The 26,812-nt window shown below is 61.1% G+C and overlaps 1 protein-coding gene across 7 annotated transcripts in view; it reads left to right on the top strand.

The window, feature by feature from the left end:
* The first annotated feature begins 4,728 nt into the window (after positions 1-4,728).
* FRMD6 (FERM domain containing 6) overlaps positions 4,729-26,812 on the top strand; it is a 34,061-nt gene continuing 11,977 nt past the window's right edge. For 3 of the 7 annotated variants that reach the window (XM_080592381.1, XM_080592378.1, XM_080592377.1), the window contains exons 1-2: positions 4,958-4,975; positions 5,138-5,210. The gene's annotated coding sequence lies outside the window, so the exon portion shown is untranslated. The other 4 variants (XM_080592382.1, XM_080592380.1, XM_080592379.1 and 1 more) reach the window with 3 other exon arrangements.

Here is a 26,812-nt window from a genome sequence, read left to right as displayed (position 1 = left end):
CCGAAGTGGGTAGCACCCGGGTGGGGTGAGGAGACACAAAGCAGGGGGGTGAGAAGGGCTGAGCAGGGTCTGGGAGGGAGGTCAGGACCATCAGGAGGTACTGGGGGTGGGAATCAGCCGGGATGGGAAAAAGAGGCTGAATGCTTCGTGTCCTGGACAGCCAGGAGGGAGATGCTCCAGAAAACGCTGCAGGGATGCTGTGTGCCAGGGTTCTCCCGTCCCCTGCTTGCCCCTTCCAACCCCGTGCCACGATAAAAAGGGTGGGAGAGGATCCAGCGTGCGCACACCGAGCTCGGGCCCCGTGGGAGGGCCAAGCAGGTCAGCGGTGGCGTGGGTGGCCAGCCTGCCCTTGTCACAGGGCGGCAGCCGGGGGAACGCCTCCTGCCCCGCTGGCTGACTCCCAGGGCTGCATTAGGAAGGCAAAGCTGGTTTAATTAGGGATGCCTTCGAGTTGCCCATCGAGCAAGGTGCCGGTGGAACTCCAGGGAAGGTTTATCAGCTCGTGCCGTGGAGCATCGCAGGGGCTATTAGCCAAATGTGACCTAATAAGCAAATAAATATCTGCAAATCAGCTGCAGCTCCGACAAGTCCCTGCGTTTACCCATTGCCCTGCGACTGCTCAGGGCAGCGGGGTTGGGTAACTCCTCTTGCCTCCCATGCAAACCGGAGTTGCCGTACGAGGAGAGGAGCTGCAGAAAGCCGTGGGAGGGAGGGGAAGAGCTCAGCAGGCAGCGCCGTGCCGCCGATCTCCTGCTCCCGGGTCAGGACTCGGGCTGGGGACCAGCCCCGGCTTCTCGGCCCCTGAAGTCCCATGGGATGGGCGCAGCAAGTTGGGGTGAGCTCCGGCTGCATGGGGGGACATAAATCATCCCCAAAAGTCACGCCGCCGCACCTCGTACCGTCTTCGTGTCTACACTGTCCCCCTCGCCTCAATCTATCTGTCTGAGTCAGCCCGCAACGACTTCCAGACCGGGCTGGAGACGGAATGAATCATCGAAGTCATTTTGCATTGGCTTGGTCCATGCAAATTACTAGCCTTAAACCCTTACTCAGCTGCAAGCGAGGTTTCCACATTCGGAAGGGGCGTTCTGCTCTTGTGTCGCCCTGGCCCAGTTTGCTTCGCCTCTCTCCCGAGGAACGAGGCCATCACGGAGCTGTGGCAGGGTCACCCAGTTTCTGCTTGCAGCAGAGCTTGGATTTGACGGCGGGTAGAAAAAGGGACCGACAAGCTGAAAAGTGGCCTCTTGGGGAAATAAAACAAACAAAAAAAAAGGAAATAGATTCCAAGGCAATCCAACCAGTGAGCTGCGGGGTGGGAAGGGAAGATGCCTGTGCAGCCATCGGGGCTGTGCAGGGACAGCAGGACGGCTTCAATAGCTCCCCAAACACCTGATGTGCCTGGTGCATCGCTGAACGGGTCCCTGGCGTGTCTGCGGGGGAGGCAGGCGGTCACAGAGACAATTTTCCCTGCGTGGAGGTTAACGACAGCCAGCCCTCGCCGTGGGACAGGCAGTGCCTGGAAGGAGGGTTTTTCTTGAGAGTTTCTATCGTATTTTTATTCCTGCCGAGGCAGGGGCTGTGCTGGAGGGACACACTGCCGTGTGCTGGGACCAGCAGCTTTCACTCCAGCCTTGGGGGCATCCTGCGGTGGTGCTGGACACCTCCCTTAAGGCCCAGCAGGTCTCTGGGTGCGGGGAAATGCCACACCTCCAAAAAAACCTTCTGTGGGTTTATGCATCTGAGCAGTCGGCTGGATGGAGGAGCAATCCCCATTCTCATCCAACATTTTCTTTACATTCCTGCTATTTTTAAGCTCCCTACAGAAGTCCCCCAGCTGGTTCGGGTGCGCTCTGTGCCTGCACACCGTTTGCCAGCAGTGGTTTTGCAGCGATGCCCGGATTGTGGATGGAGAGGTTGATCTCTCCACGGTGCCCTCTGCTTCGCCGGGGCTTCTCAGATGACAGCAGCTTGCCGGGATCTCCTCGCCCACCTTTAATCCTTTAATGTGGGCTTTGCCGATGCTCTGCAGAGCTTAGTTTTCAGTGGCGAGCTGAGAAGCGAGCTCCTGCTTTTGTTAAGGCCGCGTTAGGCACGGCCCTTCTGGTGCTGGCAGGTGGGACCAGCAGGTGACCCCTCTTTCCCTGCCCACCGGGGCTTACGTGTCTCCTGCTTGGGGTGATTTTCTTTCTTTTTGTGCTCACCAGCTGGCTCTGTGAGATGATCCACCTGTACAAAGCCCTGCTGAAAGGGGAGAACGTTATCCAACATCTCCCAGCTGCATGCTCTGGGTCCTGCCCGGGCACTGGGTTTCCTGCTTTATTTTTTTGCGTGGCTGAGGATGAGACTCGGATGTGCTTCCTAGCAAGGAGCGACACGAAGCAGGTTCCCCTGAGTGATTAAATGGCTGCTTTCCCGTGCTTTCTGTGCAGCCAAAATTGCAGCCTGCATGCACATCGCTGGCAGGCTTCAGGTTTGCAAGGGTTTCCAGGGCTCCAGCTCCCCTCTGCCCTGTGGGACAGCCCTCCTCGGTGTTGCTGCATGGGCTCCCCCTTGGATTTTGGGGTAAATTGGCACTAAAATGGGTTATAAGGAGCTCCTGACGCATCTGCATCTCCACCCCTGATGTGTGCAGGAGAGCCAAGAAGCTGGGAGCAGAGCGTGACCTGCCTGCAGAGGAGGGTTTGGCTCTCTGAGCAGGGTCAGCACGAAGCAGGCATGACGAGGAGCCCCTGCTGTGGCCACGAGAGCCTCCCGGGACGGTGGCAGAGGATGGAGCTGTGACGGGAGATCAGCCGGTGCTGGGAGAAACCCTCAACCTCCTGCCCCGGGGATGCTTAATTACAGCCGTGCGGCGGGGCCTTTGATGTGGGAGCCTCGCGCAGGTATCTCCGGGAGGAGATGTCTCCCCACCGGCCCGCCGTCTAGACTCCCTTTGCAGCGGGGACCGGCTCGCGGGGTGTGATTCAGCTCGTCTCGCACCCAAATCCCACCCCAGGTGACTCTTAATGAAGCAGGCGGCGACGAAGTGGCAGCCCCGGACGGGAGCCGCGGCCTGCGGGATGCGCCCAGGAGCCCGTCTGCGCCCTGGGCATGGGGCGAGCCGTGCCTGGGTCCCGCACGGTTTGGGGGGAAAGTGAGGCTTAATTGCAGCATGGGTGTCACCAGCGCAGCTGCTGGCAGGCTGTCGGGGTAATTAAAGCCCGTGGAGGGGCTGGAGCTGCCTTTCCCAAGGCAGGAGGCAGCGCCGCGTGTGCTGAAATGCAGCGAGGCAGCGAGGAGGGCACGGGCAGTGTTCTCCAGGCTGGCTGGAGGATGTCCGTGAGCTCCCTCCAGACCGCGGTGGTGTGGAGAGCTGGTGTGGGACACTCCTGCAAACTCTGCACAGCGGCACCAGGAGGTGGGCTCCCCGCGGAGACGTGAGGATCCAGAAGGTGGAGCTGGATTTGGAGGGTCCTCGCTGCTCAGCTCTGCCCCCGGCTCACCATTCCTCTGGCTCTGTCCCTGGACGTGGAAAATAGCTGGACCTGACCTAGGTCCAAAGTTGGTCTTGTCCCCCCCAGCATCTCAGGCTGGCCTGGCATCTCCTGCCGGGCCAACACCGTGCCAGGGCGTGCTTTGGAGGCCCCTGCCCTGCTCTGCCACCTTGGGGTGGGAGGTTGGGATACGCTGGGGGCTCCTGCTCGCCAGCACCTTTTCTGCAGCCGTCTGGGGCCACCTGAGATATCCCACGGGTGACACGGCCTGGGCCCACGAGCCCTGCAAAGCCAGGGAGGGGAAGCAGAGGCAGGGCTGGCAATTCAGCCAGGGGAAAACCACACGCTTCCTAAATCCAGAACAGGCACAGAGCAGAGTCCCTCTGCAGCTGGCTCCTGCGCTCCGTGGCACCCTTCCCATTTTGTTTGGCGCTTTTCCCGCTTTTGATCTTGAGATAAATAATAAAAAAAAAAAAAAGAGACGAGCAGATGACACAGATCCCTCCCAGACCTTCACTGCACCCTGCAGCAGGATGGCAGCCGTGTCCCCGTGGTCATTGCACCCGGGACCTTTGGGATGGCGGGGGGATGGCCAAGCTGAGCACCGACTGGGAGCCGAGACCCAAGCAGGGCAGTCTCTGGCTTTCCACAAGAGCCAGGCTTTTCCTGGGGAAATGGCTGCTTTCCCTCTGCCCTGGAAGGCTTGCTTTAACTGAGATCCCAATTTCTGCCTCCCACCGCTCGCCACTCCCCCGATGAGGAGCCACGTGAAATTTCTCTTGCCATCTTTCATTAAAATAATCCAATTAAGCAATGCTCAGGAATCTCTGGTCCGGGCCAGCCTGGTCAGCCGGCGTTCCCGTGTTTCCAAAGCATCTTCTCGCCCTGCTTGCCCTCACTTCAAAGCTCCGGGGAGCAGCCCCGTCCTTGGAGCGCTTCGGCAAAGTATGTCAAGAGATTCGGGAAGCATGTTTTAATGCCAAGGAAATTAGTAACCAAATGAGTTCTTAGCCAAACGGCTCCTCTTCTTGATCTTGGGAAAAGTGGTGTTTAAATTCTCTATCTCATGGTTTTAGACTCAGGAAATGTGATTGCACATCTGTCATTATTTTACTCTTCTGTGTTGATTGCTCATATTAAACAAACCACATTCCTGCATTGCTTAGTAATCTCTGCTGTTCCCTTTCCTCTCCGAGAAGACAAGTCCCAGCTTGACATCAATGTACCTGTTGATCAGAGCTCCACTGTTAACCAACCGGCAGATCTGTTCAGACACCGGCCGCGGGGAGCGTTCGCACCACCGGCCCCTTTCCTCCAGATTGCTGCAACTCCGCGGCGCCTCTTTTCCCTAACCCTCGTTCGGCCGAAGAGCAGGAGGAGCCGCCGAGGTCCACACCCCGCGGGGACCCATGTGCTTCCCAGAAAGGCTCTCCAGCCTTCCCCCGGCCTCCACCGAGCAGGTAAGAACACGCGCTTCGGAGTTGGACACCAGTCAAAACAGGGTAGGTCCCTCGGAGCGCAGCGCGGTTCCCAGGAGCCTCACCAGCCCCGGAGGACGCGGTGCGCCCCGGCACGCACCATGGGCTCCCATCGGCCGAGCCCGCTCTGAGCCATCGCACCTCTGCGGGACACTGAGCTCTCCTCGCGGTGGTTTTGTCTTCCAGCTCTGCTGAGATCGCCCCGAGCTCGCCATGGAGCTGCTGGAGGAACCCGACTCGTAGGTGTTCCCAGCTCCAGGTAGGAAAGCCGGCGCGTGTTTGTGATGGCGAGGGAGGGAAGGTGGTGCCGGTGGGGAGCTGGTTCTGCGGGGGACATCTCGGCTGGCACCCGGCCGAGCTGTGGGGACGTGGCTTTCACCACGACGTGCCTGTCCTGTGGCTGTAAGCGCTTTCTAGTGGAGGATCTCAGGGTAATCTCGTTATCGAGCTTTGTCTTCTCCTGGCGAGGACACGGGGCACGTGTTCCTTCCCTGTGTCCCGTCGGGGTGTTTGGCTGCTGGGGCCGTGCAGGGCCCCGGGGTGCTGGTGGGGACGGCGCCGTCTCCATATCCCCCAGCCCCCAGGCTCTCTTTGTGAGGTTGTTTGGCTTGGATCGCCCCGTTTGGATTCGGTTTTGTTTGCATTGTCTGTGGCGGTGCTTTCCAAAGCAGCACTGGGGTGGGTCATTCGGGGATGAGAAGGGAAAAAAGGGCAAAAAAATGTGTCCTGTGGGTCACCGATGGAAAAACAGGAGGAAAGGCGGGCGGGGAGGAAGAGGGTGGTACTCAGGGAAGAAAAAGCGGGCTGCCTGCGAGCATCGTCCATCTTGTGCTCCGGCAGCTCCGCTCCCTCCCCGACAGCCAGGTCCCTGTGGGATGGGGGCTCTTGGTGCCCCTTCAGGTGGCCTTAGGGACTGGGGGGCAGATGGGTGCCCTCTTGTGCTGTGACCACTGAGCTGTTCTTGGTGAGACGCCTCGGAAACGAAGCTGCTTATTTTTAAATAACTCTGCCCTTTGCACCGCCATGCGAGGCCCTGAAACATTTTTCTCCTTCGGCCCCTACGGGAAGAGAAGGAGAGGCCCTGGGAAGGCCTTCTGCTGGCCCCAGATGAAGTGGGGACAGGAGGGCATGGCTGGTGGGTGCCCTTCCCCACGCACCCCGGGGTGCTCCTGGTGCAGCGCCGGCCTTGCGGTGACGGCGGGGCCATGATGGGTCCCCCGCTGGCTGCCACCAGCAGCTTGTGGCATGCCACCAAATGGGAGGTGGGCCGGGGCCTCCCAGCTCTGGCCTGGTGTACTGCTGTGGTTTTTGTGTATATGGCAGCCATGGTTCAGGTGGTTTGGGCTGGTGTCACCTCCGGACTGCCCAAACCGTCCCGACACGGAGAGCTGGCGCTCGGCCTTCCTTCTGGCCACGGATATTGGGCCCCGGCCCCGCTCTGCTTGTGGCTGCCGGCAGCCAGTGCCCCGCTGTGTGGGACCAGGGCAGGATGAGGCCTGCCTCGAGCTCTGGTGGTGTTTAGAAAGCAAGTACACGGGGTAACAGGAGCTTTCGTCTGCGCTGCTTTCAGCTCAGGGCCCCCCGAGCCCTGGGAGCGGACAGGAATGTGGCGCTGGGTGCGTCCAGCTCGAGATGCGGTTTGGGAGCATTTTGTGGCTCGCACGCAGCCAAACCCATGCAAATCCCCGCGCGGGGTTTGCGGAGGCCTCGCAGAGCGGTGTGGTGCTCGCAAACCTCGCCCGCTGGAGCTGGGGGGGTAAGGGCGAAGCCCCGTGCTCCGTGTCGAAACACATCACTTTGCTCGGCCGCTCTTTGCGCCATTTTGTAGTGAAATTTGTTTCAGGCAGAAGCAGAAGCAACCCCAAACTCCTTCCCCGCCTGTCCCCTGTGCTCCCACACTTGTGCACCTCCAGACGGGCAGGAGGAGACGGGGTCCGCACATCCCCACACCTCGCTGACCCCCTCCTGCTCTTGCATGCCTCCCATTTTCCCTTTGCACTACCACCTCCAGCTGCCCGGTGTTTTCAGCCAGGATCCCAGCCCGGGTTTCAAACGTCACTGCCTTTTCTTCCTTGCGAGCGTGGCCAGCTGCAAGGCCACCGTCCCTTTTCGCAAAGTGCCCTGTCCCGGCGCCGCGCAGGGCCGTCGGAGGCCGCGCCTGTGGGACGGCTCTTTTTAAACAATTAAGAGCTTCTCCAGCTCGTTTCCTTCCATGCCCTCGCAGAGGAAATCAGCTTAATTAGTAGTCTTGGTGAATAATTAATTTTCTCAAATTCTTTTGATAGCTTCTTGAAAGCGAGGGGAGGGCTGGGTCAGGCACGAGCTGCTGCCGAGCTGCCCCATAGCTGGCGCCTGCAGCCCCCAGAAAAATTTGCTCCCTTTTGATAGGGGCAGCCCAGGGGGGTGCAAATATCCTAAAAAGTGGGGTGAGAAGGGGCTGGGGCTGTTCTCCAAGCTGTTTTCCATACCAGCATCTCATGGACATACATCCACCCAATTGATCCCATGCATTCCCCGGTAGAGTATGGGCACGCGGCCCTAAAGCCTGCTGAGCTCCTCTCCCATAGAGAGGGTTTCGAGGCTCTCTGCCCGTAAAGATTGGGTTGATTTTCAGCTTTGGCTCTCTGTGTTTAATAACAGGAGGGTCTGCTGTTGTTTAGACCTGAGCGGAGAGACTTTAATTACTACTTCTGTTACGAAAACGATGTAAATAGGGACTCGGGGAAGCAGCGAGGGTTATTAAAGCGAGGAGGCTGTAATTGCCGTGCCCCACCCTCTCCATCAGATCTTCCTCGCTCTCGGGTTTGGAGAGGACCGGCTGAGCCAGTCGGGTGTCCCTGGCCGCGGGTCGGCCCCGCAGCCCGCCGGCAGGGCGAGGACGCTCCCGGCGGCACCGAGCGCACCAAGGGCAGTTATCGGCCCCGGAGAGCATCGCCCGCACCCGGCAGGGCCGTGCCACGGGACCCCTGTGTTTTGGCACCCCCAGTGGGTTTGCAGCTCAAGGAGCAAGGCATATGGATTTCGCGTGGTGAACGAGGAGGGTTTTCCTCGGGGAGAACATTTTGTAGATGAAGAAGCTCCCAGCTGAGCTGCGAACGGCATCTCGCCGATGCGAACGTCCCGCGCCTTGTTGGTTTTTTTTTAAGTCAAATCTTTGAGTTCATTTAATAATGGATGAATTATCAGAAATATGCGCTGGCGTGGAGCCCGGGTTTTGTCAGGAGGCGAAAAACTTCAATAACACGTTGGCTGAAATTATTAAAAAAACAAGGGAGCGAGAACAAATTTAAAAAGTGGAAAGTAAATCTGTGCCAAAGCCTCTGGGGATGGGGAACAACCAACTCAGTGGCAAACTTTCTCTCTCTCTTTTCCTTCATACCTGTGCAGGAGGTGGGACTGCCCTCACCCAGCGTCAGCCAAATAAAATGGCAGCACCTTGGTTAAGCCTGAGCCTGGCAATTTTGGGGTCAGCAGCCGAGCCTGGGGCCGGGAATGCCCGGCACGCTGCCACTGGCTGCAGAAGGAGATGTGAGCTGTGCCGTGCGTGGCTTGCCTACTGTGCCCGCACCCAGAGCTCCTGCTTTTAAAGCAGAGGGCCAGCAGGTCGCCGTATGGTGGCACGTGTGTAATTGGTGTTGCAAAATGCAGACCAGCTCAGGTCAGAGCAGTGGGGATGGCTCCAGCGCTGTGCCCACGCGTGTCCGACACCTCCCTGCGCTGCAGACCCTGCAGGAGACTCTCCTGCAAAAGTGGGGACAGTGCTGCATGCCTGACCCGTGTCCCCTGGCTTTGTGGTCTTGTATTCCCCCTTGGGGGACCCCAGCAAGGAAGGGGTAGGGAGATACCTGTCAAATTTGGCACTCTGCAGCCTGCTGCACAGGGAGCACAGGGGACATCCCCCGTTGTCCCCAAAGCCACCACCTCCTCTCAACCCCACCGGCTGGAAATGGGGATGCAGAGAGGTGACACCAGCTGCTCCCCAGCCTCAGGGGACGCCCTCGGCGGCCTTGCAGCAAGTAAAACCCGCGTCCCTTTCCTTGCTGCATGCTCACAGGAGAGCACCCACGCACCCCACGTCTGCGCCTTGCCCCTCCATTGGGCTCCCCTGAGCCCCAGGGCACAGGGATGGGGACGAGAGGCACCGGCGGCTGCTCTCTCCCCATGGCCGGAGCCTCTCGGGTGAAGCAATCGCGCCCGTCATCGGGCAGGAACGAGGCGAAGCCGGGGGCGAGAGGCAGCGGGGGGGGAGCGTTGCCTCCCCGCCAGCATGCAGCAACACGCCGGGCAGCACGGCTCGCCGCTTTGGCACTGCCGTGTCCCGCTGGACCCCCAGGTTCAGATGTTTTGGGGTGGGACACGTGCTTGTTACATGTGGAGCCGTGCAGCGAGCTCAGCATCCTCCTACGGGGCACTGGGCGTCCTGCGCCATGGGGTGCAGCCCGGCCCCCAACACTGAGCATTTGGGACCGTGGGGAGCAGGGGGTGGCTCGGGGCATGCAGCTTCCCAAAAGCGCCAGTGGCCACAAGCTGTCCTCCCCCAGGGCTTTCTCCGAGCCCTGCAGAGCTGAGTCCTGCAGAGCCGAGCCCCTGCGCTGTTGCATAATGCAATCAGGGTTCAATCTGGGTGGAAAAAACATCCTTTTGGTCACGCTTGTGGAAAGCCGCGGGCTCTGGCCACGCTTGCTGGCTCCAGCGCTCGCCTTCAGGATCCTCGCGCCGATGGCAAACTTTCCTTCTCCTCCCACCGCGGAGGCTTTGGCTCTGCGGAGGGGGAATTTCCCGCTGCCTGCAATTAGCCAGTTTTGAGGTGAAAATATGCGCTCCCCTCCCTGCTTGGAGTCAACAGCTGCGGGTGTGTGAGAGCCCCCGGCCAGCCCGGGCAGGAGGGGCCCCCCCCGGCTCCAAACCATGCCTGCGCCTGCGTGCCGTGCACTGTTTTGGGGCAGTCTGGGGGCAAAAGGGGATTTCCAGCTCCCCCTATGGCTTGGGGGCGATGCTGGGCAGTGGTGGTGGGGGTCCTGGGGCGGGGGGGGGGGATGCCCGCAGCCCGGCCACGCGTGGGGGCAGCAGCGACAACGGCGGCTGCCAGCCCTCTGCTCGCAGCTGGAGTCAGCGTGAGTCAGCCTCCGCCAGCTAAGGAGCTCTCCCGTCCTCCTCCTCTGCTCCACTCATCCCTGGCTCCCCCAGGAGAGGTGACACAAGCCCTGCTCCTGCCCCGTGAGCCTTTGTGACACCCCCTAAAGCCATCACCCCATTGCGCAGAGGGGTCCCAGGGGGTCCCTCCCGTGTCCGCGCGGTGGGCGGCCCGGAGCCACGCTGCTCCCAGCACATCCCAGGGGCTCTGCCAGCATTCCCTCCACCGAGTCCCACATTTGGCCAGTCCCAGAAAGCAAACCAACATTTTTTAGCTCGTTTTTTTTTCCCTGGCCCTTCTCAGCGTGCCCGTTTTCTAACACGAGGCCGCCAGCTACGCAGCCGGGTGCCCCGTGCCGCGGGAAGGGTGCGGGCTGATGTTCGGGCGTCCCCACGGGTTATGGGCAGAGAGGGACGTGCAGCAAGGGGAGAGGAGGGACACTCGGTGGCTTTGCAAACAGCTTGTCCCCAGGGCTGGATTCGCTCTGTTTCCACGCTCGCTCAGCTTTCGGGGAGTTTTGTCCCCAGGGAAGCGGTCGAGCGGGGCTGTCGGCCACGTGCCGCGTCCCCACGGGGCGGGTGCCCGGCTGAGCCCCGCACAGCCTGACCCCGTCCTCCCCAAAAACCTGGGTGTTAGCTAACAGCCTGCCAGAGCCCCGGGCTGGCTGAAAAACTGCAATTCTGCTCCAGCTGCTGGAGGAGGAGGTCTGTCCCCACGGGGAAGGGAAGGGAAGGGAAGGGAAGGGAAGGGAAGGGAAGGGAAGGGAAGGGAAGGGAAGGGAAGGGAAGGGAAGGGAAGGGAAGGGAAGGGAAGGGAAGGGAAGGGAAGGGAAGGGAAGGGAAGGGAAGGGAAGGGAAGGGAAGGGAAGGGAAGGGAAGGGAAGGGAAGGGAAGGGAAGGGAAGGGAAGGGAAGGGAAGGGAAGGGAAGGGAAGGGAAGGGAAGGGAAGGGAAGGGAAGGGAAGGGAAGGGAAGGGAAGGGAAGGGAAGGGAAGGGAAGGGAAGGGAAGGGAAGGGAAGGGAAGGGAAGGGAAGGGAAGGGAAGGGAAGGGAAGGGAAGGGAAGGGAAGGGAAGGGAAGGGAAGGGAAGGGAAGGGAAGGGAAGGGAAGGGAAGGGAAGGGAAGGGAAGGGAAGGGAAGCACCCTCCTGCCTGCGCTCCTGCCCGCTTGCCGGCTGATCCAGCTCGGCTAATAAGCAGGTAGCAGCGCCTTGGCTTCCCCGCCTGGGTGGGGAGGATGCTTCCAGCACCGAGGGTTTGTAACCGAGGCATAAGGAAGCAGACAAGAGCAAGCAGGTAATTTTTATCCCCGTGATCTAAGCAGCGTCGTTTCGCTTGGAAAAATGCATGAATTTTCCTGCTGTTTGCCCCGGCAAACCCTTCGTTCTTCCCCGTCTTGCTTTCTGCTGCAAGAGGGAAGGAGAAGCCACCCCGCCGGCTGGCTGGGCGGTGTTTCACCACCACGACGTGGGGTCAGCTTCGTTTTGGGGTGGGGGCTGGCAGTCGGAAGGCAGAGCCGGGAATTGCTGGGGCTGCACTGAGGGTGTGGTGGTCCTGAGCGGCCTGAAGCAAGGAGCAAATGGAAGCTGCTGGTATTTCCCTAATGGGGTGCCTTCCATCTGATAGACCATCGGTCCGTCCCTATCTCATCTCCGACGGAAAAATCTGAATTTCCTTGGCCGTGCTGATTAAAGTTTAATTACCTTCAATGCAAATGATTTATCAAAGGAACACAGATTTATTATTTTTTTTTGGAGAAGTTCATGCATACCCTGGGAAGGAAAGTGGTTGCTGACGTGCTCCTCCTCGGAGAGCCTGCTCAGTGTAAGCAGAAACCTTTGGGCAGAGGCAGGGAAAAAACTACTTCTGTTTTTTTTTCCCAAATAGCTTCCCCAACTTGTGAAAAATCCCCCTCGACAGCCAATTTTACAAGTGAGTTACATTTTCCCGGTCCTCTGGTATCCGGATGTTGAAACCTCTCGCTGGGAATCGCAGAGACCGGGGGAAAACGGGGCCCTGGCCGTTTTTCCATGTCCTGTGTGCGCGTTCCTGTGCCTGGAGACGTGATTGCAAAACCAGCCCCGGGTTCGGAGGGAGACGGAGGTGCAGGTGCTCACACTGCTGTCGTCGTGCTCCTTCTTTTTCGGAGAGCTTGGCTCCTTTCTCTTGCTCTGCCGAGCCGGCGATGCCTCTTTGCGCCCCGAACCTCGCAGCCAGCAGCACAGGCAGGGCCGACGCGAGCTCTCTGCTCCCCCCAGACTAAAGGGAGCTGGCAATGCGGGAGCACAGCCCAGTGTAAGAAGGCAGCTTGTCCTACGGCAGAGCACCGCGGGTTTGCGTCCCAGTGACTTAAAGCCACCAAGTTTCCTCACCCCAATCCCTCCTCACCCTCGTGCTGGCGGCAGCGCGCGGGACGTGCAGCAGGGGAGCGAAACCCTGCCGGTAACCCCAGCCAGGTGCAGGCGCGGTGCTTGCCAAAGCGTCGCCGGCTGTGCCACGGGCACGGCCCCGCGTGCTGCAGCCGAAAGGGCCGTGGAAAACCCCGGCGCAGCGCTCACCGCTGCGTCTTCCCACCCCGAGCTCTTGGCGTTCCTCTCCTCCCCTGCCGGCGTAAGCAAAGCCAAGCTGCAGGGAGGTGCTGCTGGAAGCGCTACCTGCTTTTGCATCCTCAGCCGTCCGTGTTTCCAGCCCCCAGCAAAAAGGAATCCAGCTCTCAAAGCGTCGCTGTACTTAGAAGCAAATGCGAAGACATTAAAAAAAAAAACACAAAAACAGATCTGCAACATTAGTAACCCATTTGCGCCATGCAAAGATATCATTAATTGCCAATTAGCTGCCGAACAGGACTGAAAACATCCAGCTTGGGTAGCGCAAATGCAGCCGGGCCCTCTGCAACCAGAAAAACACCCGGCACCGTGTAATTAAATGGCTCCTGCACGCTCACCCCACCTGGAAAGGCTGCGGGAGGCTTCCCACGCCGCTGGGACGGGCACCGCTGGGATGGGAGCCGCCGGGATGGGTGCTGCTGGTCCCGCAGACCCCAGCATTTGCCGTGTTGATGCCCCTGGGGACCTGTTTTGGATCTGCCCCGTTTCGGAGGGAGAAGGAGCAGCACAGACACGCGTGCCGGCGGGAGAGCTTTGAGCGATCCCTGCCGCAGAGGTGCCGAGGGTGACGGCGGTGCCTGGCGGACGCGGGCAGAGGAGGTGCAGTATCGGCTCGGGCTGGGCGTGAAGCCCAATGCAAATTGTTAATTGTGTTTTTAATGCAGCGGCTTAAGACCCAGCCCCGTCGCAAAGACGAGCAGGGGAAGGTGGCAGAAGCATCCGATCCTGCTCCGCAGGTAGGGCTGTCTGCTGGGCTCGGCGAGGGAGGAAGGCAAAAGGCCTCTCCTGCCTCGGAGCCTGGCCTGGTTGTACCTGGAAAATAGGGACTTACGCTTGGAGAAAATCGTATTTCAAGCATCATTTTCTCTACCTTGATTTTGTGGGCACCTAGTAGGGTCCCTGGCTGCGCAGGCACAATTCTGGATCTGATACCGTGAGAGCCAAAAAGCCTGCAGCAAAGGGATGTGTGGCTGTGGGGCCGCACGGGGTCGGCGTAAAATGGGGACAAATCCCCGTGGTGGGCGAGGGCTTCCTCCTCCTGCGTGCGCCCACCATGGGAGGTCCAATCCTGCTCCCCCTGGCTGATTTATTCACACCAGCAGCTCGCAGTGGTGTAACAGCACTGCAGAAAGCCCCCGGGGGCTTTGCAGGGGGGGAATGCAGGTGGGTCTGTACCCAGCTCCCCCAGCGCATCGCAGAGAGGGGCAGAGTCGTCTCTCCCCGCTCCCCCAGGCCAAATCCTTCTCACGGGACGGGCAGGATGCGGCCCTTTGCTCAGCCCCCTGTGGCACTCCGTATCTCTTCCACCAGCACAAACCCAGCGTGGGCTCCGGGGGGCTCGTGCCCTGCCCGGGCAGCTCTCTGCTCCCGTGTTTTCGGGTGCTTTTTTTCCATCTCGAGCCCTTCCCGGGGGCTGAGCTCCAGCCCGAGGTGTGCTGGGGAGTGCAAAGCCAGATGCCCACGGCCGGATCCTGGCCAGCTAACGAACCCCGGGGCTCGCGGGCAGCATTGCGGATGCAAAGTGCCAGATCAGCGCGGGGTTCCCATTAGTAATTACGCCAGAGGGTAACGCAGCATCTCCCTGATCACCGACGACCTGGGAGGAGCCGCTCCGCGTGTGATTAAACGTCTGCGCACACGGCGTAAATCACGGGAGTGGGATTTGCCATGGCAGGAGGGATGCAAAGCAGGGAGTGCCAGCGGGGTGCTTGGGGGCACCCTCCTCCTGCACAGTGCCCAGATGAGGGGGGTACTGCCAGCAGGAGGGATTTTGGGGGCTGCGTTGGCACAGGGGAGAGCGTGGAGAGGCGCAAAACAGGTGGCGAGGGGCTGGGATGGAGCAAGTGGCTGAGGTCAAGCCATGCCCCACTGGGACGCGTGGCCACAGGGGTCCAGAAGCGTAACCAGAAGCAAAAAAAGGGCAAAAAAAATAAAAAAAACACTAAGACTAAATGCAGCAAGTGCTGACAAAGCGAGCCGGGGCTGGGGGCGGGGGTCAGGGCGTGTGGCAGCGCTGCTCCCCGCGCCTCTCCTCCTCCAAGCCCGGCATCCTCCAGCCCTGCTCCTTCTCCCGTGTAAAGCCCTGGGCCAAGCCCTGCTGGCCCGGGGAAGCGCTGTGCAAACACAAGCACCGAATGAGAAACACCTGGGATTTCTCCCCCGCCGCCAGGCACCGTTGCGGCCTTCCAGGCACTTTCTTTTCCCCCCCCCAAAAAAAAAAAAAGTCCATGAGAAGAGGGCATTGTGCAAGGAAACTCGCAGCCTGGCTGCTGAGCGGCTGGTAAAGTGGTGCCAAGGAGATGAGACTGGTTCCCACTAAAAGCGACGCCCAAAGGAAGGTTCTTATCCCGGGAACATGTGCATTTTATGCCACCGTGTTAAAGGGTGTCAGTGCTCTCTTCTAAGTCTTTATATCTGGATCATAAAATTTCAGAGGAGCAGGGGAAAAAAATCCCATAAAGGAGGCAGTAGCCACAGCTGCTTCTGCTTTATTGCGCTCATAGAGCTCATAAACAGCTTTGTTCTGCAAAGTGAAGAGCTCTCGGGCCAGCGGCACCGTGAGGGCTCCTGCCTGCTGCCATGGGGTGCCCGGCGTGGGGACCTGGCTGTGCGCAGCCACCCCAAAAACCTGCCTGGGCTTTAGGATGCGCTGTGATGCTGTGGTCCAGGGGAGCGTGGCTGGAGTGCTGTGATGGGGGGCGAGGGATGCAGCCCCGGGGGCTGCAGCAATGCCAGGGCTGGGGAAAAGTGCAGGGATGTGATGGGTGATTTCTCCTCTTTTGGTTATTTCCGCGGTTAAACCCAACAGTCTGCGCCCAGAGACCTGGGAAAGAGGGGGGGGGAAGGAGTTTCCCAGGGCTCTGAAATCCACGCAAGCCCTGTCCTGGAGAGGTAGGGCCCCGGCTGGAATCGGCATTGGGTCCGCTCCTGCCCCTTCAGGACACCCCCACCACCCACATCGGGTGGCCTGGGCACCTCCAGCGCTGCCTGCGCTCACCCCAGGGCCTCCCGTTGGCATCCGCCGGTGTTATTTCCCCCCAGCTGGAGAAACCCAGATGGAAACCACCTGCTCGGCCCCGGCCGGCTGGCCCCGCGTCCCCTGGCCCCGCCGGGTGCCAGCGGGGACACCCCGAGCGCACGGGGAGATGCTGTGGCTGTCGGGGCCGAATCCTGCAGCACGGAGCAGTGCTGCTGTGCTGCCACGAAGCACTGCGGGGCGATGCCAGCCTGCCCCCGTATCGTTTTGGCCCGGGGCCGTGCCTGACTCACGATTTAAGCACGTTCTTCCCTTCGTCCTGTTAACTAGGAGCTCCGTGTGCGAGCCCACAAGTGCGGCGTGCGGCCAGCCGGAGGCTTCGCAGCTGCCACTTCCCGGGGAAGCGACATGCCTGGGGAACGTTTCTGCTGAACGTGGCCCTTCAGACCCAAACAGCAGGGAGCATTTCCTCACTGCCCACGTCTGTGCCAGGGATGGTGCAAAACGTCGTGCCCTGCTGCTCGGGAGGGCGCTGGGAGCTGCGCTCTGGTCACGGGCGCGCTCTGCACCAGGCTGCGGTCTGTGGGCAGCATCACCCTGAGACGGGTGCACTCGTTGGGTTGTTGCTGGCAGAGCAGCGGCTCTGAGCACCCCACTGTCCCTCCCCTAAAGGAGGAGTCCCCCCAGGTTTTGCCCCCAAACTGCTCCCAAACTGCCAGGCAGGCTGCCCGCAGCTGGGGGTTTGGGGAGGAGTGCGGAGCCTGTGGGCTCGGTGTCGTGGTAGGGATGCAGGGTGCATGCGCCTTACCTGCATTATATATATATACGTATACGTGTGCGTATGTACGTGTCTTCCCTGCAAAAGGAGGGACCCAAAATACCGAAATAAAAGCGGTGAAATACAGGTGACCAGAGCTGGAGTTAAGGACATGGGGCTGCGGGACCCCCGCGATGTGGCCAGGGAGCTCAGGCGCGTCGTGCTGTGTCCTGCCTGCTGCTGAGGAACCAGGAGTTAGACAGTTCTTTGTGGAAGCCCTCTAGATAAATGTTAGCTGAGACACGGATCCTCGCAGGGGCCTGCTCAGTCCGCCCTTTAATAATCCTGGGGAGTTTGGTCGGGCATTTAAAGCGCGCCGCGGTCTGCTCCAGAGGCGGACCCGCGCAGCCGGGACCTCTCCCAGCCCTCCCGCGAGGCACAGCCCAAACACCCGCGGTGCCGGCAGGGGTGGTTTGGGGCTGGGGTGGCCGCTGTGCTGGTGGCCCCTTTGGGGACCGGCTCCAAACGGGGCTGGCACCCCCCTGCCAGGCAGAGCACGGGAGTGGAAACCGAGGGGTGGCCACAAGGCAGCGCGGCGCGGGGTGCTTTGGCACGGGGTGCGTTGGCACGGGGTGCTTCGCCCTGGGGCTGGCAGGGACAGGGCTGGCGTGGGCTGGGTTTCCTGCATATTTACAGCCCTGCAGCCCCAGAAATTTACAGAGCACGAGGCCAGAGCCCTGTTTCCCCGGCTCCTGCCTGCACCCTGCCTGCTCGTGCGCTCCCTTGAGCAGTGGTCGTCTGCAGCTCCCGATGCAACGTGGGGTTGTCCGAGCCACTTTGCAGCACGCAGCTCGCCCTGTGCTTTGGGGCCGAGCCTCTTTCAGTGCTGGAATCCTGCCTGCTTTGAAAATCCTGCTGGTGAGAGCCTCCTCTATCCAGGTTTGAGCGCACACGGGTGCAAATGGAGTGGCTCCGGCGGAGGAAGCATCTCCAGCTGCACCAGCGCGGGGCGAGGCTGGTCGCTGACCTCCCGTGCGACGTTTTAACCCCGTCCCCACAGTTTGCATCCAAATGTGAGCGGGGAGCGGGGGAGAGGTTTGCTGCCTTGTGCAAGTCCGTAATCAAAACCCGCTGCCGGGGGCTCCGGCTGAAAGCACATGTGTTGGGGGGGCCGAGCCAGGAGCTTCAGGTGCGCCCCTGTGGCACCCCCTGTGCCCTGGCCCCAGACGGGTGCTTCCCCTGCCCAAATTGCATTAATTGCAATTATTTTTCAGCAGATTCCCAGACCCGATTTCTCCCCCAGCTCCTTAGCCCCCTGCTGCCGTGGATTCGCTGATGTCTCGTAGGGCTGAGGCTGTGCTGGGGCGTGCGGGGGGACCCCACTGGGGTTCCCAAAATCCCAGCCCCTGCCGTGGAGAAGCCCCGGGGATGTCTGTCCCCCCGCCGGATGGGGCTGGGATCGGCTGGTGGCTCTGCAGCTCTCGGAGGGAAGCCGGCGCGCAGACAGGCTAAAAATATTCCCCCCGCTCCTGTGATCTTTCCTCCCCGCCGGCCGCTGCCTTTCCTGCATTACAACACGTTTCCACGGCTTCCCAGCAGCTCCGGCAGGCGGGGAGCAGCTCTGCCAGCTCCGGGAGATAAAAAAAAAACAGGTCCAGAGCCCCCAAAAAGCCCATTTAGGGCCCCAGAAATGGGAAAGCATGCAGATGGGAGAGGGAGAAGGGTTATTTTGGTGGGGTTTTTTTTGGAAATGCAAAGTGCAGCGTGTTTCGTCGCGCAGGGGGCTGAACCAAACCCACGCCACGGCACTTCCCTGCTGGCCTCGCCAGCTTGCTCCCCCCGAACTAACTAATTGCCTTATCAATAACTTGGCAATGACAAGCACCTGATGCGAAGCGAGCCCGCCCTCCCATCGGGCCGTCCCGAGGAATCTCACAGGCTCCCTTCGCATCTGGCTGCTGCGGCTGGGTTTTGAAGAGGATCCTCGGTGGCAGGCGGCTGTAAATACGGGGGGAGATGAGGGGAAAACCCCGCGTCAGCACCGCCGGCAGAGCCGCACGCAGCGGGTGAACGCCGGCCTCTGCCAGGCAGCGAGGACTCACGCTTCGATTTTCTTCATATTCCCAACACTGGTGCACTCAAGGGTGGGTTTTCCCTTTTTCCAGCCCCACACGAAACCGCTTCTCGTGTCCTTTTCATCCATCCCAGCTTCCCAGACAGAGACGGAGGACAGCGGGGGAAACAGAGAGGGAGATTTGGGGTCCAGACCCATGGCACCCCCCCTCGGTGGGGACCCCCCGTCCCGCTGCTCCCGGTGCCCAGCCGGAGCGCAGCGTGGCCGGTCCCCCCCCGGCCGTGGAGCCGTGGGTGGTTCTGCATTTCTGGCATTCCTGCCCCGGCGCCGATGGCCGCGTGCCACCGCTGGCCATCCCTGCGCTCAGCGGGGCTGTCTCGGGGGCCACCCCTTGCTTCCCGCTCCCCTGCGGAAGGGTGCTTCGGAGCTCGGCTTGCGGAGGGTTTTCCCAACGCTCTGCCAGCCCCGTAACCCCGAGGATGTGCCCAAAGTCTCCCTGCGAGCCCCGGAGCAGGCGGGGGGACCTGCTGTCACCCAGCGCTGGCTCCTGCTTGGGGGGCACCAGCTCTGCCAGCCCGCCGCCTATCTCACCGGGACGGACCGGGACGGTGCTGGGGGGGTTGCTCATCCAACATCAAAGAATCGAGGCAGCATCAGGACAAAAACCCCGAGGAGGGCACCCATAGGTGCCCAGGCGTTCGGTCGTAAAGCAAATAAAGGCAGGGGCTTGATTGTGTCCCTGCGGAGCAGGCGCCCCTGGCGCACCCCATCGCATTGACCCCGCAGACTCCGGGGATCACCAGGCTCAGAGCTGGATGCCCAGCTCGCCGCGCACCATTTGCCCCCATGCAGGACACGGCACGCGTCTGCCTGGCCCTGGGGTGGGGGGCAAAGGATGAGTTTCCTTGGAAATCCTCCATGAAATGCAAGAGACCCAGCAAGGTCCAGCTCCTCGCTGGAGTTTATAGCAACGCGCGGCTGTTGTGGTTCTGCGCGGAGCCGAGCGGGGCTTCATTATTTATTTTCTTCCCTTTATGGGCTGCGAAACCATCCCAAAGCCGAGCAGGACTCGGCCTCCCCCACTCAGTGACCGCCGTCTTTGTCCTGCCTGCCCCGGGGAAGAATTTCTAAACCTCGTCTGCAGCTGGAGCCGTGGCCCTGCCGCCGTGCCAAGCGTCCCCCGAGCGGTGGGGACACCCCTGTCCCCGGGCGCACCCCAGTGCCATGCGCATGCCTCTGGGTATGGTTTATTAAAAAGCAAACATACACTGGGGGAGGCTGGCAGAGAGCTGGAAGCCCCCCTGAAATTGCATTTCATTGGCTTTTACGAAAACTATGTGCAAAATCAGTGGCATAGATGGAGGAGCTCGTGGCCAGGTTATGGGAGAAGTCAGGGAGCAAACCTCTTGGGGTTGTGCGCAGGGGTTTTAGACCCTTCCTGGTACATTTTGCCATAAGGGACATCCTAAAAATTCCTTTGCAAAATGGGCGGCTATTTTTGCGGCACCCGGTGTTAATGCTCGGGGCCGATGGGGAACATGCCTCGGGTGAGCGCGGCCCCAGCCTGAATTTGGAAACGCTCCCCGGACGAAGCGCCCAGCGCGCTGCAGGCTGCGACAGCCCCAGCCTCCGCAAAAAGGAGCTGGGCGCTGAGAACCAGATGAATTTGTTTGTTACTCTGTAGCTTTGTTTATAATTTTTATCCCATTAGCAAAAATCATAGGGAAAATATGTATGAGATAAGAGAGCTTCCACGTCTGTGCAGCGATTCCTGCCAGTAACAATGCCGATATTGAGACGCTGCTACAGAAGATATTCGACTGGCGATAATGCAGGATCACAGTGAACAGCTGCTATTTCCCATCCTCTTAATATAAATACATCTAGTGTGAAAAAAATCTGTATATTTTATGTGGATGATATTTTCGGTCATAACCACAGCTCCTTTTTTTTTTTTTTTTTTTTTTCCGGAAACATGCCTCACAATGCAATTAGCTCCCTCAACCCTTCTCCGAAAGAGAAAGACAGAAAGAAAAGGTTCAATTTATTACATTTTCCATCTGCGTTTCTGTTTCTTGGGATTTTTGGCAACCTTAATGACAGAATTGTGAAAGAGAAATGTCACTGGAGTCCTTGGGGTTTTCCTTTCACAAAGCCAGCCGGCCGGACACTGGCTCGTGTCCATCTTTCCGAGCTCTCCCTGCGGAGGGGATGCGCCCGCAGCCCTGGCCTGAGTATCTCCATTTATCCTGGGATATGTAACACAGCGTTAGCACGCATGCCGTCCAAATAAGTGTTTGTGTATCGCCTCGCTGGCATCCGAAAGCTTTCTGCTGCTTTATTTGGCTGTCCTGGTGCCTCCAGAGCAAGGCACCTTATTACCGAGGGGCGGCTCGTGCAAGCCCGGGGATGAGCAGCAGGGAAGGGGCTGGTGTGGGACCCCCAGGTGACACATTCGGCAGGATGGGACCCGTGTGGCACACCTGTGGCCCTGACTTGCCCTCTCGAGCGGAGCACGAGGTGATGGGGATGTTTGCCCCTCGCTGCCGGAGCTGGCAATGCGCACTCGCCCTCCCCAGCCCCACCGGTGCCGCACTGAAAAAGTTTTGTTCGTTTTCTAGAAAACGAACCAAATTGCAGCTCCGCAACGTGCATGGCCCCTGCTGCACACCCCCTGTGCTAGCTGGGGAACGGAGGCCTCCTGAGTGAATTTTGGGGGAAAAAAGACTTTTCTGGCCTCTGCTCTGCTGCTCTGCTGCCCTTGGCTGCGGTGGTGCCCAGCACGTGCCACCGGTGGCTTCATGGGGACGCGGTGTGCCACAAGCAGCAGTGAGCTGCCGGGTGCAAATGCCCCCTGAATTTTTCACGGAATGAGAGAGCTGCGGCGGGCCCAAACCCGGCGCTTTTCCGGCCCCTTTCAGCTCTGCCGAAAGCCAGGCTGTTTTTTTCCATGAGGACAGCAGCGCGTCGGGTTCCCACTGCCGGCACCGCGCGCTCGCGTCGTGTAATTACCCAGCACGATCAGTTGGGCTGCAAACAGATTTCAGGAGCGAGCGTCAGGGTATTCGCAGCGGAGCTGCTCTTTATTTAGGTCTGGGAACAAGCGGCTGTTCTCTCCCACAGCCTCACAGAGACTGCGGGGGCAGAGCCGGCCTCTCAGGTCAGCCCGAAAGATGCCTATAGACACTTAAAAGTGAGGAATAAATAACTACTCCCGAAACGAATCTCGCCATATGGCACTTCTGAGGAAGGAGCGCCGCGGAAGATGCTTTGCCGCTAATTTATGGCGCTGCTGCTGCTATTCCTGTCCCGGGTCACCGATGGAGCCCGGCCCCGTGTGCGCGTCGGCTGCCTTACGGGCACGGGGCACCCCTTATGGGCACCCTTCGGCCGTCACAAAAGCGAGCCAGACCCGACCGTGGTCCTGCTGCCAGGACATCGGGGAGGATTTCCTAGGAGCAGGATCTGGCCCTAATTCTGGCTTGGTTTGGCTCCTGAAGGCAGGCCTGGGGGGTCGGTGGCACGGCTGGGGGCTTGGAGCCCCCAGGCACCGCACGCTGAGGGGTGGCAGCGGCTCCTCCACGGCTGGCTGGGGCTGTGGGAAAACCTGGGGGCTTTGGGGATTTTTTTTTGGGGGGGGGTGGGTTATGGGAGATCGAGGCTTTTGGGGAAAGCTTTCTGGGGGCTTTTCCCCGGTGGCATAGCAGCGGCCCGGGCGGCGCGAGTTTTTGGGGTGGGTGAGAGACAGGAGATGCGATGGGGCACGGGCAGAGCCCGGGGCGTCTGCTCCCAAGGGGCTGCCTCGGGACGGAGCTGGGGGCCGCAGGGCTGGGTGCGGGGGGTGCTCGGCTCCCCCCGCAGAGGCCAGGCGAGTGCCGCGGCCAGGCGATGCCGGCGGCCCCGGGGGGGGGGTGCCCGGCTCCCTCCCGGCTCCCCCCCCCCCCCAAGGAGCTGCCCGCTCCCTGCGGCTGTCGGCTCCCCGCGGGCAGCTCAGCACCCTCAGGACCATCCCTGGGTCCCCTCCCCGGTGTCCTCTGTCCCCCCCCCCGGCCCCGCTCCGTGCTGCCCCCCTGCCGGCCCCGGCCCCGCTCCGAGGCTGGAGGGAGGCGGCGCCGGTGGCGCTCGGGGCGGTGCGGCCCGGGAAGGGGCGGGGGCGGCGGGCCGGGCTGGGCTGGGCTGGGCACGGCTCGGCACGGCTCGGCACGGTTCGGCACGGCACGGCTCGGCTGGGCAGAGCGGTCCCCGGAGCCGCAGGTAGGTGCGCACCCGTGCGCCCCGCACCGCGCGCACGGCTCGGGCACGGCACGGGCACGGCTCGGCCGGGCACGGCACGGCTCGGCACGGCTCGGCACGGTCCAACAGCCGCTCTCCCGGCCCCGGTGCGGCCCCGGGGGTGCCCCGGGTGGGCCCGGGCTGGCTCGGGGAGGCTTCGGGGCGGCGGGGGCCGGCGCGGCGGCTTGTTGCGCCGTGGGGGCCGAGTTGGTGCCGGAGAGCTGCAAGTGGCTTCATTTTCCAGGAATGCGAGTCATTTCCTCTGGCCGGTCGCAGGGAGTTGAAATTTAACAGCGGCGGGGCTGCTCCGCCAACCCCCCGCCCGCCCCGCTCCGCTCCTCCGCCCGGCCCCCGGGACCCTTTGCTAGGGGCCGCGCTCGGCCCCGGGTTGCGCTCACCCGTGGGACCCCTGCCCCTGGGTGACGCTCGCCCGTGGGGCTGTGCTTGCCCGGGGGGTCCCCTCACCCGTGGGTCTCACCACCAGGGAGTCTGTGAGGCCCATCTCCTGGGGGTCCTATTGCCCAGGGGTCGTGGTCACCCAGGGGTCCCATCACCCAGGGGTTGCGCTCACCCATGGGTCCCATCGCCCAGGGGTCCCATCGCCCAGGGGTCCCACTCACCCATGGGTCCCATCGCCCAGGGGTCCCAATCATCACCCGGTCCCCTCACCTCTGTGTCCCCTTGTCCGTGGGTTACACTTGCCCGTGGGATCCACCACCCATGGGTGCTGTTGCCTGTCGGTACCCTCACCGCGGGGCCTCTTGGCCACGGACCCACCTGCCTCTGGGTGCCACTCACCCGTGGGTGCCCCTACCTGTGGGTGCCGTCACCCCAGGACCAGCTCAGCACCAGGTCAGTCCCACGGGAGGCTGCGTGGCCTGAGGGTCACTGGGGCGAGCGGGGCCACGGGGGTGCCATGGCACGGAGCTGACGGTGGCACCCGGTGCACCCGGTAGCGCCACTGTGGCTCACCGCCGTGCTTCCCACCGGGGATGTGAATCCCCATCCAAGTCGTGAGGATAAACCCATGCAGCGCCTTAATGAGGCCCTAAACGAGCTGGTGCCCCCGTAGGGACTAGTGTTCCCATGAGGAGTGCCTTTCCCTGCTGCAGGGCTGGGGCTGAGGGCTCCCGGCCGCGCCGTGCCACCCGTGTCCTTTGGCTCAGCAGTGCCCGGCCGCAACGTGCCGCCGCCGCCTCGGGGACACTGTGGTGGCAGCGGGAGGGACGCGGCCGGGTGCCTTCGCTGTCGTCTCGCAGTTCTGAATCAGCTTTTTTCTGCTCGTGGCTGATGCGTTTTCTGGTCATGAGGGTGTTTTTCGCTCGAAGCCAAGCTCAGCTTTTCCAGAAAGGTTACAGCCGCGCTGATTGCGCGCCGAGGGTTTCTGCTCTCCGCTGTTCCTGGGCTGCTTTGTGTTGGTGTTTTTCCACCAGGCTTGCTCGCACTCCCTAATTCTTAGATAGAGCGTGGATTGATTTGGTCTCTGTTGCTTGAAAGCGACATTGTTTCGTTTAAAACTCCGAGTCCTGAAGGCAGATTGGGATTTGGTTATAGGTTATAGGCTTTTTACTATCAGTTTGCAAAGGGGTTCTTTTTTTAAACTCGGTTTATTCAGGCTCTTTAAACCCAGAATCTGTAAGCAATTATTCCATTACATGAAAGTCAGTACACTGAAAAGGATTAATTCAGACCAGATGTAAAAATAAATGTGAATTTCAAATTAAGATGATGTCAGCTCCCTCCTGCTAAAAAAAAAAGAAAATAAAAAAAAAAAAAAAAGAAAAGCAGCGCTGTGGACTCCAGATGGAATATACAAATTATGGTTGTGGTTAAAATATCTGCCTGGTTGTTAATTTAGTTTTATGCTTTTCTTTTTCTTTTTTTTTTTCTTTGCCTCTCTGAAAAGCAGGCTTATGATATTTTCCAAAGGCAGAAGGCTCTCCCCGCTGCTGCTGGGGAAGGGGAGCCAGGGAGGCGCAGCGCGGCCCCCCCAGCCCCGGCGCTTTTGGGGCCGCCCGGGGCGATTCGGGGAGCGGAGGTGCCCGGCTGCTCGAGGAGACCGCGCTGCTCGCTCGTGGGCTGCCCAGCCAGGGCGGCTCCGCTCTTCCTCTCCAGTCCTGAGGATCCAAAAAAATTAACTTTGGCTTCGTTTGCCCCAATCTGGAGCTGGAGGCAAAGGTGCCGCGGACTTCGGAGGGCGCAGATGGGGACCCGAAGGTTCAAGGCGCCGTCGTCTGTGTTTCGGCGTGAAATGGAGCTGGTTTGGTGCGAAATGGAGCCGAGGGCTTGGTGCCTGCCATGTGTGGTCTTTGGGAAGCGATGCTGGGAGCCACCCGGCGGGGCTGAGCCGTGGGGAGCCCGCCGGCATCCCGCGGGGCTGTGCCTGGGTTCTGCACCCACCCCACGTGCTTTGCACCTCGCTGCGGACCCGGGGCAGGGCAGCACTTCCCCACGTGCGGTTTTGAACCCGTCTCCTTCCCCTGGGAAATCACCCCTGTCCCGGGGCTACAATAAGTACGATCAAGGCTTTTTTTTTTTTTGGCTCTTTCCACGTGCACCCGGAGCCGCGCGTTCCCCGGAGCGGGGACCGGTTTGGGTGCTGAGCCCCAGCTGGGCCGTGGCAGCGCGGCTCCTGCCCGGGAGTGCGGCCATGGGATGGGGCTCCCAAAAGGGGCTTCTGCACAAAAATCTTCCGAGCCTTTCCGAAAGCCCTTTCCCTGGGAAAGAGGACTTTGCCCGGGGTCGGGGCATCACGCAGGCAGGAGGCTGCCGTGGAGCTGATGTTATTTTTTTTAACAGGGGCTTTCGTGGTTTGGAAATGTCTCTTTCCGGCGCGGGGAGGCCAAGCCGGCTGCGGGGAGGTTGAGCTGCTCCTTACGGCTGCCTCGTGGTTGGAGAGCAGATCCTGCAGCCAAACCCAGGGCCAAACCCCCGAGGATTTACGGGTGCTGCTCGGGCTAACCCCATGGACGGAGAGGGCAGCGCTGCTTCCCGTCCGCGGGCATCCTTCGGGGCAACTGCTGCCATCCTGGCACCCGTGCGCCAAGAAATCCCGCCGTGGGGCTGGGGGACGTTTCACAAAGCCCCGGAAAGCGTGGGGGGGGTGTAATGGGATGAAAGCACTACGCAGGGGCGCGGGGTGCCCGCGCCGGGGTCCCGGCTGGCCGGGGCGCACAAAGCCCCGTCTGTTCCCCTGCCTCTCCTCGAATAACCTGCAGCAAGCAGAGCAGCGCCGCGTCTCCTCCTCCTCCTCCTCCCAGCGCTGCCGCGGGGGATAATTGCTTCCAGCCGTGTGCCAGCCGGCCTCCAGCCCGCCTCGCGCCCTGCGCCCCCTCTCCAGCCTCCTCCTCGGAAGCCGGCGGTCTGAGCGGCTCGCGGTGCGATTTTGGGCACCGCCGTGGGATGGGGATGGTGGCGGCTGGGCAAAGCCCGGCTTTGGGAGGCTGGAAGGAGGCTGAAAAATAAACGAAACGAAGCCCAGCCGCCCCAGTTTGACGCTACAGGAGGGAGCGCTGCTTCCCCGGGCCCCGTCCCAGCGCCGGCGGGGAGGCGTGGGCCGCGTGGCCGTCCTGCCCTGCCCTGCCCTGCGTGGGGGCATCTCCTCGTTTCCAGCCCTCCCAAACTGGGCAGAGCTGCGGGACGCTGGCGGGGCCGGATGCGTGCGTGCGGCCCCGGCCGTGTCCCTGGTGAGCTGTCCCCATGGATCATCGCCGCTGGCTTCCTTCAGGGCTCGGACATCTGCAGCGGCCCCGGGGGGGGGGCCACGGATAGAGCCCCCCCCCCCGACCCGGTGGTGCTGCACCTGGGAGCTCTCGGCAGACGTTGCTTTAATCCCAGAGGCCGGTGGTGAAGTTTTCCAGAAGGAAATAAAATGGAAGGGGCTGGTTCACGAAACAGGAAAGGAAAACAGAGAAGATAAAAAGCAGGAGCTGGCGGCCGGAGCCTGCCGAGATCCGTCTGCTGAGTGCCTCTGCTGCCGGTTTAGTTTTTAGTGCGCCGAGCCCAAAGGAAGGCAGCGAAGGCAGGAGGAATTGCTGCGCCACG

This window comes from Anser brachyrhynchus (genome assembly GCF_964034855.1).
Source record: "Anser brachyrhynchus genome assembly, chromosome: 5".
In the NCBI taxonomy this organism is placed as follows: Eukaryota; Metazoa; Chordata; class Aves; order Anseriformes; family Anatidae; genus Anser; species Anser brachyrhynchus.
This window is presented reverse-complemented; position numbering and strand designations above follow the sequence as displayed.